The 11,972-nt window shown below is 40.9% G+C and overlaps 1 protein-coding gene across 2 annotated transcripts in view; it reads left to right on the top strand.

Moving 5' to 3' along the window:
* The first annotated feature begins 219 nt into the window (after nt 1-219).
* PLOD2 (procollagen-lysine,2-oxoglutarate 5-dioxygenase 2) overlaps nt 220-11,972 on the top strand; it is a 74,318-nt gene continuing 62,565 nt past the window's right edge. The window contains exons 1-2 of one of the 2 annotated variants that reach the window (XM_054205926.1): nt 220-515; nt 2,599-2,770. The gene's annotated coding sequence lies outside the window, so the exon portion shown is untranslated. Of the gene's footprint in view, nt 516-2,510; nt 2,771-11,972 lie in introns of those variants that run through there. The other variant, XM_054205927.1, reaches the window with a different exon arrangement.

The raw sequence follows: 11,972 nt of genomic DNA, 5'->3' as shown, positions 1-11,972 counted from the left end.
CTCGAGGCTTTGGTTGTGGGGTATTTTTTGTTTTGTTTTGTTTTTTTCTTTTTAAATTTTAACTTGCTGTTCGTGCCTCAGCTGGTTTAACCTTCAGCTGACCTAGTTATTGAACCTGGGCAGCTGGTAGCAGCTGAGGAAGTCAATATTTCTCCTTTGTTGATTGCCATTTACTGAGGAGCGAACAGAAACTGGTACGAGGCTGGGCAGGACACACAGAGGGAGCCTGTGCTGGTGCTGTATGCACCAACACCTCAGCAACTCCTGGTGTCCCCGGCTCTGCTGCGCAACCAGCTTCAGTCCCCGGTTACAAATGTATGCCAAAAAAAACCCTGGGGAGTGGGCTAGTGCAATGCAGGGACCGCTGGCTTGTCTGCCTTCTGGCCAGGAGTCTCCTGTTCCTCACTCTGTGCACTACAGAGAGGGAGTGACACAGAGATGTTCAGCAACAGGAAAATACCCGTGCAACAATACGTCATGACTGCAAGGAACACGGACAAAGGCGTATTTCAAAGGTAAGTGGTCAAATACCACAACACTGCCATAGCACTGCACACGAAGCTGGGAGATGGTGCTGGCCCTGTGGTGATGGCACTCTGGGGATGCAGTCAGCTGGCACCGAGCCCCAAGAGCGAGTGGTGGGTGGCAAATGCCACGTGGAAACTCCTATGCAAACTGGGGAAGCTGGGGTTTGTGGTGAAGGCTATAATTAAAGCTATTTATGAGAAGAAAAGTATAAACAAAAGGTAACTTCTAATTTAAATGACCCAGTCATAGGTTTTGACCCTGAAGACTCTACAGACTTTGGGGCTGCCTTGGCTTTGTGGCTTACAGCAACATTTTACTGGTATTATGTATAACCAGCACATCTGTGCAATACACTTTTGTAATTGAGATCCTGGCTGTGTGGTGCTGCTCTGAAGCATAGTCCCTCTTGTGTAAGTGTACAGTTCCTCCTGAATGTTGGGATTTTTTTTGGCACAATTTGAACTGCACAACCTCCCAAAGTATCTGAACTTGCACAAGCGCAGCTTTGTGCTGGTCCACGTTCTATTCAGTTATAGCCTGCTATACAACTGAGCTGTCATGTACACTACCGATGAGCTCACTCCAACAGTTTTTACATTCCGTAAGTTGTTCTTTATGATCTTTCCCAATCCCCCCAGCTGATATTTCAGCTCAGTACTCTGGCTCTCTCCACCATGCAGGACACAGAGCAACACTTGGCCTGGGGAATTTGAACAAAATGAATCCTAACACAGCAAGCGTTGTGTCCCTTTGCCAAAGACCTACAAAATCCTGTCTTCTTTTACTCCTGCAGCCAGTCCTGCTTTTTAACTAGTATAAAACTTTTTAACTGGTATAAAACTATTTTTTTATCCCACTGAGTATGGCTGTACAATGGAACCAAGGCACACTGCTTTATTGTGTCAGCAAATTTCTCATTTTTCAGGGACCAGAATTTGTGTCTCCGGGAAAATATAGGTCTTTCAGTGAACTGAGGCTGAGCTTGCCGGCACTCTGTTTATGTCTGTATTCTGCTTGTTGCCAGATTAGGATAGAAAAGAAATACAAGCAAAGTTGTTCAACACAGACAAGGGCTCACTGTGCCCTGTCCTCTTTTTCCACTGAACAAACTTTGGAAAGGCCATGAGAGGTAGTAAGCTAATATAAAAATGCACCAAGAATTAAAGCCAGCCATTGAAATGAACAAGAACTTACCTGTGCATTGCAGCACACATTTTTCCATGGAGGGGGTGGAGGGGAAAGAGCAAATTGTTAATGTTTCAGTGGTAGAAAAGAGAGCAAGAGAGAGGGAGGTAAAATCTCTGTTGAATAAATCAACTAAATTTATGTATGTTGTTTGTGTTTCGTTTACAGTGCTCAACTTTCTAAGCAGTAAGTTTAGCTGAAGGAAATATTTGTGCAGAAGTGCATATAAAGAAAAAGTAATGAAAAATAAATCATTAACATGTCAGTGGTTATGTATGCTTTAAGGGATCTACTACAATGCGGTGCCACAGTAAAACATCAACTAATCAACGCCTTTTAAGCTGCAAATATGAAATCTTTACAGCAAATTGTTTTTCCTGGGGATTTGCACTTCAGTAATTATGTGGTGAAATTTAGCAAAAGCTTTCACTATCAGATAAACTCAAGCCAAATTTGCAAACAGAAATATACACTAGTCAAGTTTTTATCTTTTCAAAAAGATGTAATGAGGTGTAAACATCTATGAAATACATTTGACTTCAAAATCCTATCAAGCCAAAGCTCGGCAAAGTCAAAGGCAATTAGCTGTCAGGTCCAGAGGGCACCTAGCACCACTGATAAATCTCTGCATCTCAGCTCAGATCCAGCCACACCAGTATTTCTACACAGATTAGGGGATTTTTGGTTAATGTACGCTTAAGATTAGAATTTGACCATTTAAAAATATAAATATACCTGCTGACAATGGAAAAAAGCCAGAGAAGGGTGCAAAAAATACCAGGGCTTGAAATCTCAGCATAATCAAGCTACAGCCTGGAGTGCCTGGATAAGAGAGCATGATGAGTGCTTTCTTTGGAGACGTGCTTTAGTGCTGCTTGATTACAGGTACATGGAAAACTGTTGCAATTCCTGAAACTTCGTCTCTTCACTGAGACCGTCATCTTCTCTCCACCTGAGCTATCTACCTGCAACTCATATTGATTCAAGCGCTTTTTCTTCGGCGAGGAGGAAGAACATGGCATATCCACCGAGGCCACAACAGCTGATGCTGTCTGAGGTAAATCTGTAAAGCATTTGCAAATGCCTTCCTACAAACTCCCACAGCAGTTCCACTAATAGTTTGTTGCTGTTAACGGGCTGTCAGCATGGCGTCAACAGTTTACTCTGCTGAGGACCAAAATGTTTTAATCTAACTCATGTTCTTGGCGGTGATATGAGGGTATTTAAGAGGAATGCAATGAGTGTGACATTCTGGTCAGAACAGCTGATCAACTGTCTCTTCTCACATTAAAATATAAGAACTATATTTTTTTTTCCTCCCAAAAGAAAGGAAAAAATGCAGCCAGGTAGAGTTATGAAGTTGCTCCTGTTAATCTAGGAATTTTGTGCTTAAGATTTTTATACTTTCATATATGATGGAATTCTCTAAATAATGATACTTAATTATTGCATTAGACTTAGTTAGACAATGCCCTGTTTACTGGATATTTCTGTGCTTGTGGAGCGTTATTTAAGTTTCTTCTAAGTCTCATCAGTCCCTTGCTAGTAATGGAGCAGATGACTTGTGCAAAAAGTTACTTTGGTTTAAAAGTTGATATATGCAACTCCTAAACGAGTTTTAGTGCAAGATTAAGAATTTATTCCATACATTTGAAATCCGTAGAAGGCCAAAAAGCACTCACAGGAATCATCTCCTTAAAAGCTTCCTTTATCACCACTGAAAAGGCACAGGGTTCCCTATAGCACTGCTATAGGGTGCAATCGCGGGGAAGCTGGGGAGGACCAAGTGTTGTGCAGAGTGGCTGTAGGTCCTGTTGCCAGTGACATGTGCTGTCCCACAGTGACTTGTCACGAACAGCTATCTCAGGCACAGCATACATGGAGAAACAAAGTATATTTGCTAGTACCTGTTTTCTGAATCTTTGCTTATTGCCAAATGTTCTTCAGTGGGTTATGGGGAGACCATGTCACAGAGAGATGTTGCTTCCATGCTGTCATCCATCCATCATTTAAATTAGGTGTTTTTTAAGTGTTTAATCACAAAAGTATCAAAGCCTTTCTCTGCCCAGTCATGCTCTCCACTTATGAAGCCCCAAAATGATGGGAATCACAGACTGAGGTTTGTGTGGAGTTAGAAGTGGATGGACAAACTCAGAATTAAGCCTCCTCCATAATGACAGACTGATAAATCACGTCTGTTTTCCTCTACAATGCAAAGAGGGAAAAAGCAAAGGGATGACCTAATTTAGTCATTGAGATGTATGGTGTGACAGAAGAGTGTTCCTAAAAACGCACATAAAATGTAAATCCATCTTTCCTGTAAGTGCCTGGGCAGCAGTTGACTTCTGTGACTCACTAAAGAGAAATTCCATGGGAAAAAGGTTAGGCTTTCTCTGGGATGAAAAGAAAAAGAATAAATGATATAAACGGTGATTGTAAAGCAAATCCCTGCCTAATATCGCCTGCCTGCACTATATGAAAAGCAAACACAGCCAGTAAAATTTCAAGTGCTGCAGTAATTTCCCTGTCTTTGAGAGGTGAAGAGTACACACTCCCACAAACAGAGCTCGGCTTTGAAGGTCAGCCTGGGGGCACTCATCTTTTCAAAAGAGAGGGGGAGTGCAACTCATTTGAGGCTCTTGACGTACTGGCTGAAAACCATGGACATTTAACCAGTAGCTTTTTCCTCACTTCAGTTGTTGGTCTGATGTGGAGTAAGCTATGATGGAGTTATGGCCAAAACATCTTTCCCAATTGGCTGCAGGCAGCAACAGCCAGAGTGGAAAAAGTGTGTGGATGGCCTACGTGCAGTTGAGTTCAAGCGCACAGCGTTTGTTTATGGAAGCTTACATTCAGCTGCACCATCAGCTGTCTCAGAGTAAGAGTGTCCTAGAGTAAGAGGGGAATAAACCCCTAGAATTATGTTTGAGAACTAGAGAATTATTTGTAATAATTCAACAGAACAAATGCATATTTATATACAGCAAGCTGGTTTGCTCAAGAACAGCAGCAGGGAGACATGAAGAGCAGGATTAAATGGCCTGCTCTTACTAAAACAACAAGAATCTTCATCCTCTCTGACACTGATCTGGAAAAAGACACGTGAGGTACCAAAAAGATAAAGAGGCTGCAATTGAGATTTTGCAGAAGTCTGGCTTTAGTAGTGTATGAGCTTTCTTGAATTTCTGTGATTTAGAGGGGAATATTTTCTGCCTTTATCTTGTCTGTCTTTGTTTTCCTTTGGAAATTGCATCATAGTACCCTCTCTGGCTTTGGTGGCTACTTCAAGCATGGTCCAATTTAAAGATTATTTTTGTTTTGGGAGCAAGTGATTTCTGTTCTTTGGATTGGAAAGCTGGGGAGGTTATCACTGTTACCTCCAGAGGGCTGAACCTTAAAAATGAGTAACATGAATAGCTTGTGGCAATACTAATACCTCACAACAGCTTTATATAGTGATTTGAGGAGTCCTGATGGCTCAGTAAATATTTAATAACAGTCTCAACATCATCATTCAGATTACTAGTCCCCTGCTGGCCCAGGTGGTGCTCAGCAGGCTTCTGCAGACTGTCACTACAGTGCTGTGCACAATGTGTCTGATGCTCCTCTGGAGTCAAACAATACCAAATTTACCAAACTGGTAGCAATAATAAAACCAAATTAATAATAATCTACTGGGATTACTTAATGTTCCTTTTTATCTTGAAAAACGTCCAAAGGTGTTTATAATATGAATGTGCTATTTAGGAAGGCAAGGTTGAAAAAATAAATTGCCTTGCCCTGGTGTCGTGGTTTGGGCTGGGCTGGCCACGAAAACAAACAACAGATGCTCTCTTTTACTTCTCTCCCCTTCAGAGAAACTAGTAACATTTGTAGTAGTTCCTAGTTTCTTGTACACAATAGGATTTCAAAATTACTTTCATGGACACTATTTTGAGAACTGGAAACCATGACTGTGACGTTATCTGGCAGCTTGCAATCTTTCAGATGGCACTAACCTACAGGGGTTGATCCAACGATTCCCTCGACCTGCGTTGAGCCTAGGTACAAACACTCCAACTGGCTAGCGTAAAAATACATGCAAAGTGAGAGGATTAAGTGATCCGCAGTCTTGGGATTTGACTCTCGCATCTCATGAACCAACAACTTCGAAAGGATCTAGAAAAAAAGACGAAGGCCACATGACTGGAAATGCTGAACTCGCGGCCGAGTGCATTTACCCAAAGGCTGGAAAGGCGTGCTGATGTTTCTGAGCACTGTTTCATGCTGGAGCAGACTGGCGGACTTAGAGACGGTTGAGTCATCTCCACACAGAGCTGGCAGAACAAAAGATTATACACAAAAGAAGGGGACTGAGCTAAAGATAGTCCTATGTCCCTGTCATGAAACACGGAGCATGAAATACGTATGGACCTGCAGAGCTTTTATACTGGGACGAGGCTAATACAGTACTAATGCAGCTCTGGCTACACTGCATGAGCATATTTTGGTAGAAAAAGTGAAGAAGCAGCACCTTGAAAATGAGGATACGTGGAATGGAAATAATATGAAAATGACTGGTGTAAAGGATATTTTTTGATTATAGTTTGTGTCAAATCTGTCTGGTTCAAAAAAATTTAGTAGCTTAACACAAATGTTTACATAGCCTTTCCAAGCAGAATAATAAGAGTAGTATTACTGATTTTTTTTTCCTGAATCAGGTGTACAAGTCCCACTTTGAGAACCCAAATGCAATAATATCGATATTCTCCCCTACACGCGGGGAGCATTACAGCTGAGCCACAGTGAGTTCTGCAGGCCTTATTTCAGGAGAATGCTGAATTCTAGGAGGCAGAATGTAAGCACAATGAGACAGCCACATTAATAAGACTTTTCTGTAAGTAAGGATTTTGCAGAGGTGATAATTTGCTAGGTAGCTGCCTGCCAGAGACAGATATAGAAGCTATAAGGTTTTTCTTATTTCTTTCTGGCTACATCAAAGAACGTTGTTAGTGTGTAAATATCTCAAAGGCAAGAATATCCTTACATTGGTACAGGGATACAAGGAAAGGGGACTTGTGTCTACCCCTTTTTTTTCTATGACAACAGGATGGCTTTTACCTGGCCATTTACTAGGAGCATCCTGGGGATGTGTGCTCTGTGCCTACCAAGTTTCCCTCCTCCTTTAGGTACCCTGGAATAGAGGCTGCCGGCACAGTTTATCTGAGGACAGTATTTGGTTGAGTATTATGGTTCCTACTCTTCTAAGCCCTACAAAAGTGATTTTGGCTACAGTTTTATATACTACGCATATCCTCTTGATGGAGTGAGGAAGAGGGAAGAGCAGAATACGACAGTGACCCAGGCTTGTCAGTGATGCTCAGGCTATGTGCAATTTTGCCCCCTTTCTTAATTCTGCTTGGGATTTTATGAACAGCCATTCAACGTGCCGGACCAGTGCCCAGCTACCTGTGACTCCTGCTATTTATTCATCACAATGTTCCTCCCCATTCTGGAGGAGGTTGCTGATATATCTTCTGATATATAAAGTAAGTTTCTTTAGTTTTCTTTACATAGGAAGGAATTTCATTCCATCAAATTCCTTAATGTAGAATCAATCTGTATGTTGCCTTGAACAGTACAGGCTGTGGATTATCTGGAAGTGAAGCAGCCAGATCACCTCTGAAACTACCCTCCTAAAGCCCAGACTATAGGAGCAAGATGTACTGCCAATGTCAGGTTTTGCCAACCTTGACAAGTCATCAGAATTATCTTACCTAGAGACTTCATCTTCCTGAGCATCCAAACTTAAAGTAATACAAACTGCAGTCTCTGAGAAATGATTTCAAAGATTCAAAGCAGCCATCCTTCTAGCTTCTGTTGAGTGGTGTGCTAAAAAATAATTAAATTTCCAAATCTTTTGAAAAGAGCCCTCTTGAGGACCTATTAGAAGTTCTCGATTTATTCTAGTCATTCCCTGAACAGCTGACAGGTGAGTTGTCTTGAATGCAGAGTGGATCACATTTGTCAAAACTATGCTGCTATTCAAAGCTTGCCTCCTCTGTGCCCCTTCCCGCGTAAGCTGAGAACGGTCAAGCTCCCAGACTTAAAAAAAGGCATACGTGCTTTTGCTCACTGACCTAAGAAGTACAATCGAGAGGAAGCATCCAGACTGAATGCATTTCACTTTCACCGTACACAGCCTGAAACCTAAAACTTTTTCATTGCTTCAGTAACTCCTGGCCATTTTAGTGTTAAAGGTCTGGATCTGTTCTGCTCTCGCACTTACCCTAGCAGTCACTGAGTTAAATGATTAAGTACACTTGTGTGGGTTAACAGTTGTGACCCTGCTCAGCAGAGAAAATTTTCTAGTGTGATCTGAACATAACCTCCCTTCATATTCCTTTTTACCAGATACAACTATGTGAACATGCAATGCAAGATGGAGAAGAGGATGAGAAAAAAAAAACTTCAAAGCCAGTGTTTAGCTCCTAAATGTTTCTAAGCTTGAAAGCACATTCTCCTACTGATTAATCATGAGATTTTCTTGCTTTCTTGCTCGTGTCAGGGACATTGCTCACAACCTCAACTTTCCTCGTAACTGTATTTAACTGTTAATTTAAAGAGAGTATTTTTACTTTCCCCACCTTGTTTTTATTGGCTGCCACCTCTTTTTCCCTGTAAAAGGCTTTCTTGCCAAGAGGCAAAACAGTTAGCTATTGCAAAGCTGTGGCTTTTAGCTTTTTCTCACCTTTCCTGTAGTCGTTCTTCCACACAATGCCTGCTGAAAAGTGGAAGTTGGAAGGCTTGTGTGCAAGGGGACTTTAGCAGCAGCACAATAATGGCCAGCCCATCTCTTTTCTTTCTCTCTCGAATCCAGCGCTCCAGCAATGCTGCCACAAGTTGTTCTGGGGCCATCTGGGATTCCACATTTAGCTCATACAGGAAGAAGGAAATAAGACTAATTTAATAGCAATTTTGTTATAAATCAAAATAAACTACTAAAAAGACCTACCTGTCAAAATTAGGCTGTGTCAGACAGCAGTTTCTATTTACCTTATACAAGTCAGCTGGAGAGAATGAGGTCATTGTGGACAGGCAGAACAGTCATAAAAGTCCCAGAGCAGGGGCAGGAAAAGAAACTTCGACCCAAACCATTCCAGTAAGAGAGAATATGAAATCTGATGTCTTCCCGTAGGGGAATACTTGTGGGACATGCTTCTCTGCTCCAGCGGTTTTCCCAAATTGCCACTCTAGGAGTCTCCACTAGGCTTCTGAAATCACAAAAAAAAGTAGGCTTTAGGGTAACTATTGTAAAACGCTTATTGACCTCCCCTCCTCTATTGGTCAGATACGTGACACGCTTCAGTCTGTTTAACGCCACAGGCTTACTTCAGAGCAACATTTTTTACATTACGATGGTTTGTTGACATAGACACGAACACTCATAGAGACTCCCAGCTTCAGAGAACTTCATAAACACATTTTTCCACTAGTTCCTATTAATCCCACAGTAAATGTTTAAAATTATTTGCTTTCAGCCAGTGTTCTTGAAAGCCAATTCCTTTTCCATTATATTCTTTTCTGCATCCGTAAACTATAACAAAAGCAAGACTTTAAATTAGTCATTATGATTAATTGTCTGTTTCAACACGTCTCATTTGAGGCTCTGGGAAGCATTTTATAGTTTATTGGGTGATGGGACTGAAATCTTTACAAGATGAGCCCTGATCAGCAGGGTTTACAAGATACACTCCGCAGGATTTAATTCTCAGTTTCTTGTGCCTGTATCAATCACGTAAAAATGAATGCAATGAAAGCAAAAATGGGGATCAGACCTTTTTGTCCACCAGAAGCAGTGACGCAGGTCTAAAGCATCTGGTTTAAGGCCAGGTCAGCAGGATTTATTCTCTTATGATGCTCACTGACTTCTGTAGTGCAGGATAGGACCATGAGGCTGGAGCAATCATGTCATAAATGCCAAAGGATGGACCACAGACAAAAACTTAGCACAGATTTTCATGGGCACTCATGTCTTGCTGCTCAGTCTCAGTAAAGGAATGTAACTCTCCTTGTAATTTCAAAGCCACTCATTCAATCTTTTGAGTAATTATGGGATGACAGCTGATTATACCCTGGAAAGCCTTGCTAACACTATTAATCTTTTGCTCATATGGGCTGTTTATAGCTATAATTATAAATGAGTGAATGAAGCAAAGTAATTTCTGATTGGGTGGCTTGGGAAAGAAACTATGACTACAGCCCAAAGGACTCACTCATCACTCAATAGCGAAAGGTGCTGAGCATCTGCTGAAATCAGTGGGGTCTCAGCACCCCCGAGGAGTGCTTGGCGCCTCTCGGCAACGGGCTGGATCGCACCCATAATAACCAGACTGGGGCGGCAACTCAAAGAAATGTTCTTGTTGAAGTTGAGGATAAATTAAAGGGAGGCAACCAAAGCAAAACTATTTTCAGACAGCAAGAGTAGAATTTCAGTAACATTTAGCCTGATTCCTTGGAAATAAACCGTCCATGGAAGATTCCTTATTAGGGTTGAAGTACTTAAGAGGCCCTTGTTAAAGGCCCGCATACACATACTAAGTCATACTAATGTGATGCACGTTTGAATGCCATATTATTGCCAGATGGGCCTTTATATTCATAGTGATGTATTTTTGGAAAAAAAATATACATACTTCTTTTTTTTTAATTCTAGTTTAGTTCTAGTGTTTCATTGGCTTGAGGTCAAATTAAAACAGCCGCAAGCATCTAAACAAAATATATCTGAAGTGCATTTTTCCTATGACTGAAAAGGTATTTTTAAGCTTTCTATTACTTCGGAATGTTAATTTCTATTAGGATTATTCAGTAATCACAAAGTCCTATTTTCAGCTATCCCTGACTCATGTAAAATCCTGATATGTGTTGAAATTATAATTCAAACCCAGTATTTTATTTTTAGGAATTACACAAGGTAAATCATTTAACTGGAAAAAATAAGTATGATTTATTAACTCAAAGGTGTTTTACTAATCTAATCTTAAAGCTAAACTCAGGGTTACTACTTAGATATAATAAATTAGATCAGTAATAAAACCACATGAAGCCAAAACCTTCTGTTTAATTCTATAGTTTGTATGCACTTGAACCAGGCAGTGAAATCACAAGGGTATGGAATTACCTCTGTAAAACAAAGAGAGGACAAATTTTATGAAAATAGAAAAATATTTCAGAGGACAAGCTAGGATAGAATGGGAGAGGAATTAATTTGTTCTTCACAACAAACGACTAATGACTGCTGCTATTGAAAGTACAGGGGGAATGACTGGCTTTTTCCAGGGTTTTGGCTGTTTTATGTCAAATTCATTATCTGTTAAAAATCTCTTTATGATCTTTATTGCAGTAAGGGACTTGGGATCCTTGCATGATGATTTTTTTTTTTTAATTCTTGGAATACTCCTGCGGGTGAATTGTTGACAATTCCTTCTGTCCCATGGCTTTCCACAAACCAATCTTGTTATTTTTCTTCTCTTTTAATTTTATTACTGTATAACAAACAATGCCAGTGTTGCAAGATTAGGGAAGGACGTTTCTGTGACCAGCTCTGCTCTGTTTTAGCATCTGTGGAAAAGGTATTCTAGTGGGGCTCCAGGATAAAAGAAGAGATTTTGAAGCCTAGATGCAAGGCGAGGTGAGTTCAAGGACAGACAAAGCACAGCAGGACCACAGACTATGTTCTTAAAGATAGTGAAATGAAGAGTAGTTAGAGGATCTAACAATGTCTCTTATAAGAAGCTTCTGTAGTTTAGAAGGCAGTTTCCTACCGCAGGACCTAGCTCCGTCTGGCTGCAGTGAGGGGCTGGCGATGCAATGAACTATGTCTGTTTCCATTCCACGTGGCACCAGCTATATGCGTTCTGAAATATAAAATTGTTGGTGGTTTGGGGAAGATGGAAGTTGCCAACCCCATCATGATTTCTTACAGACAATTAGGAAAGAGAGGGGGAAAAGGAGGAAGGGATAGGCAGATACAGACAGGGAGTTACTGAGACTGCGAAAGAACGACCTAGACATCTAAGAAAAAGGCACTGAAGGAATGGCGGTTACTAAAAATTCAGGAAGCTGTTGTCTCCTGCAGAGGTTCTGTAGATTTTTGCCCAAATATCTGCCAGCTGAATTCTAGATACCATTGCTGATCTGTTGAAAATGCACTGGGTCTGAAAAAAAAAATAAAATTAAGTTTGGCAACTGATTGTGAGATGACAGAAAATCACTTTTCA

This window comes from Rissa tridactyla, chromosome 6 (genome assembly GCF_028500815.1).
Source record: "Rissa tridactyla isolate bRisTri1 chromosome 6, bRisTri1.patW.cur.20221130, whole genome shotgun sequence".
NCBI lineage: Eukaryota > Metazoa > Chordata > Aves > Charadriiformes > Laridae > Rissa > Rissa tridactyla.
Note: the sequence above shows the minus strand (reverse complement) of the source record. Positions and strands in the feature narration are given on the sequence as shown.